At 43.7% G+C, this 3,975-nt stretch overlaps 1 long non-coding RNA gene across 1 annotated transcript in view; it reads left to right on the forward strand.

The window, feature by feature from the left end:
- The window catches only part of LOC106517409 (uncharacterized), a 64,834-nt gene extending 61,043 nt beyond the window's left edge, over positions 1 to 3,791 (forward strand). The window contains exon 3 of the long non-coding RNA XR_001310205.1: positions 3,147 to 3,791. This is a non-coding gene — a long non-coding RNA (uncharacterized LOC106517409). The remainder of the gene's footprint in view (positions 1 to 3,146) is intronic.
- The last annotated feature ends 184 nt before the right edge of the window (positions 3,792 to 3,975 follow it).

Below are 3,975 nucleotides of genomic sequence, written 5' to 3' on the forward strand. Positions count from 1 at the left end.
ACTTAATCCAACACTCTTTATGAACGCAACTTAGAAACATCTCATACTGAACAATCACACACACAGACAGGCAGACACCACAAGCTGTGGGTTGGTGGTAGTGAGATGGAATGCTGGGTATCATCTACGGTGATGGTGTGTGTGTGTGTGTGTGTGCGTGCGTGTGCCCATGTTTTTGCTACTTAGTGGGGATGATTTTTCAGGAAAATGCAGATTCATGGAGACCGGATGCTCCTTGTAGGGATCAAAGCCCGGTCCCCACGACTTCGGAGGCTGTTTTTTTTATTTTTATTTTTATTTTTTGGGTGGGGGGTAGGTTTAGGACCTAGGTGTGAAATAAGTTTAGGTTAGTTCTAGGATCAGGTGTGAGGTTAATTTTAGGGTAAGTGGTCAGGGTTAGGATACAAAATCACCAAAAACTGAATGGATGTCAATGGAAAGTCCACACAAGGATAGAGAAACGTGGTATGTGTGTGTGTGTGCACGTGTGTGTGTGAAGTCTCCCTCCTCTCAGTGCTCAATCTAATACCCTGTCATCATTAATAACCTCACCAGTGCTGACTCTTTGGCTCTTACAGCTGTGAGGTTTGGGTTTTACTTACAGCCACAGACCCTCGTCTTCGTCTCTGTCTGCCTCCGTCAGCCCACCACACGGCCTAAAGTTGTGTGTCAGCACGCGCACTTGCTTGCGCTCGCCCTTTAGCAGACAGATAAGCCCATTAAGTGTGTCTTTTTTGTTTAAGTGAAAGCCACTGCAGAGCCATCCCCCATGCCCACACACAAACAATCTGACTCCACCAGAAGAACTGCAATCATCAAGAGACAGAGCCTCAACATCTTCATGTCGCCCCGCTCCTCATCAGCACCATCCTAATTGCCTCCAGCTCTTTATTAAACACCCTGCTCCAAGCCTTATCTTTCACTCACTTCACTGTGTTGATGTTTACGGAGCGTTCCAACAGTGTTTATTATTGTAGGGCTGTTTCCATGGGGATGAAACTGCAGACAGCCTGTGACAGACTGAAGCAACATTGAGCGTCTGACAGGGTAAAGGCCACCCGAGTCTTGACATCTTTATGGATGCTGCGCGGCGCTGATGTTGATGACACTGATTGGTTCCCCTGTTTTTTTTCTTTCTTTCTTCTTTTCACCCCCTCCTTTTCCACAGCATGTCAAATATGACAATCACAAGAACTGCAGATTTGCATCGGGTTAGGAAGAGGTTTTGCAACAGGCTAATAAACAGAGATGTGGATTTCACCATAAAGTTGTTTTGCATCAAATCAGGACAGCAAAGTTACTCATAAGAGGAATATTTTTTTTTCCGTTGGTGTAAGAAAGAACCCACACTGTAGTAAATCTACAGCCACTGTGGATGCCTCTGTTCCTATTTTTAGGTTTTGGCTACTTTAGCTGACGTATGGTGAACGTAAAACAGCAGATGACTTCCAATAAACAACCAGGCTGAGACGGCGTGGAGTTATAGAATTTTAATCGCCTGCCACCATAAAGGCAGGTGATCATGTAATTAATTGCCTGTGTCTTTGTTAGTTCACCTCATGCATCAGTGGGCAGATAAAAAAATTTAAATAAAAAAATAAAATAAAACTCTCGGAAGTATATTATTAGATGTACAATTAGACTTAATAGCTTTTATAGCTGTTCATACTTATTTAGCTATTCAACTTTAGCCAACACAAATGGCTATAACTTTTACAGATATTAACTAAAAGTCATCGCTTATGGACATTCTGATCAATAAGGTCCTAAGATCAACTTAAGCATTACTGTTGGAGTCAATCCTGTTTGTCTGTTAGCRAAATGTCTCMTGAACCAGTGGACRTACTGTATTTCATTTAAACTCTTGGAAAGTAATCATTTGACCAACATAATGATTAGGTTTTACAGTCAATGTAATCCAATATGGCCACCAYAGCTAATCAAGCTTAGACACAAATTGCTGATGACTCAGTTTTGCAAATATTGAGCCCATGTGAGATCTTCTATAAAACTCAGTCATAAAAGGTGGCGGGTGATATGCATTCCTTGTGTTTTTCACAAACTTTAATTGTTTAACATTCACTCAACGCTCCTCTGAGATAACATGTTTCTGATTCGAATCTGTCAGAAGTTATTCGTGACTGGACTCAGAACATTATGAAATGTGATGATTTCCAGAGAGTTAAACACTTGGCTGACAATTTTTTTATGTTCCCCACGTTTTATAAGGACCCCCCCCCACCCCACCCCCCCACCCTTAGAGCTGTGGTGCGGGGGAGGGGAGGGGGCAGATGGAATCACCCGGAGTCACCCGGGCCGGAGCCCATCTGTGCGAGAAGGAAGCGATGAAACCGACTGGCTGGCAAAAAGGTCCGTTCCTAAAAGGTGCGCACCTAAGCGGCTGGAGCCAGGGGGCGGCGGATTGCCTTTCACACGCTTCTAAAATACTCTCGGGCAGAGCCTGAAAGGGTTACTGTTTCCCCAAAGTGCCTCATTCTGCGCAGTCGAGAGGGGGCGGCTGAGTGGCGCCGTCGAGTCAGAGACGCAGTTTCTGAAAAACCCCGAGACATCATCAAGAAAGAAGCTGACAGTAAGGGAAAGCAGCGTCCCCTCCCCTCCTCCGCCTCCTGTCTCTGCTCACCCCCCCCCCCCACCCCCCCCGCCACCCCCCTGCTCACGGAATCCACCCCGCCCTCACCACCACCACCACCTCAGCGGTTGTTGTGTCACAATAACCGGGCGGCAAGTGTCAAATCCAACTCTGCCCACAAGAAAAAAAAAATGAGTGTAAGGCTCACGAGATGCGCTCGCTGGAAACACTTCACAAAGCAGCTTCAGCTCTCAGACATGCAGTCATAGCTCTGCACAAGTCGTTGATTTGCGTTCAAAGAAGAACATAAACACCATAAAAGAAGGCAGCTCGGTTTACTTTGATTTCCGCGGGACCTCATTCGCGCGTCCACAGCGTGCGTAATTTGGCCATCTCTGGTTCGCTTTACGCGCGTCACGCAGCAGCTCTCTAATGAATAGTTCGCTAACGTGAAAAACAGTTGACCATTGTTTTCATGAGCTTTGTGTTTTTTCCCCATTCTTCCCCCTTTTTTTCTAGTTGCTATTTTCTTTTTCTTTCTTTTTCTCTGTCTCAGGGGCGGTCAGACTTGGAGAGGCGCCGGTCTGCTCCCATTCCACCTCTGTACAAATACCTCAGTGGAACTTGTGTGGAGCTTCCAGACCCCCGGACGCTTCTTCCCACCCACCCTTCATTTCATCGTTTGACAATGTTTGAATCACATTTTACACACGTCGGATTCATCTGGAGTAGAAAGTGTTTTTTTTTTTTTTTTTTTGGCTCATTTTCAGGTGTTTCCAAGGACTGTTGCAGACTAAAATGACACTGGTTGGAGAGCAGACTAACGCACACTCAGGTCTCCTCTTGCAGGATTTTCAAGCTGGTGATGTTTTTTCCTGCGCACATGCTCCCCCTGGATACAGACACCCCTTGTGAAGCAACATGGCACGTTGAAAAGACAGACTTTATTGCTAAAAACGTGTAACCATAACATGTACACTGATATGTCTTGTTTTGTTTTCAATTCATTTCTTTATTTTTTGTCATTTTTTAAGAAATATTTAAGTCTTCCATATTTTTTTGTCTGGTATATTCTGCTATTCTCTTTTCCCTTATGCTCTATTACTCACAAATCGTTAAAATAATAAATAAAACGTACAGATCTGTTCATTCCTACAATACTATCCAAAAAAAAGCTGAGTTCACGCCTTTATATATAATCTTTAACCTCAACTTTTTTCTTTTCATTATTACTGTTATTAATATAATACAAAAACTCTAGGCAGCATTGCAGTGAAATTACGAGACAGCATCAATGTTCAGTTGAAAACAACCAAAAGAGGAAAATGTTCACCTTCTGGAGAAATATAGCATATTATGAACTCCATCTTAAATGTCTCTCATAT

The sequence above is a fragment of the Austrofundulus limnaeus genome, unplaced genomic scaffold (genome assembly GCF_001266775.1).
Source record: "Austrofundulus limnaeus strain Quisiro unplaced genomic scaffold, Austrofundulus_limnaeus-1.0 Scaffold48, whole genome shotgun sequence".
Taxonomy (NCBI): domain Eukaryota; kingdom Metazoa; phylum Chordata; class Actinopteri; order Cyprinodontiformes; family Rivulidae; genus Austrofundulus; species Austrofundulus limnaeus.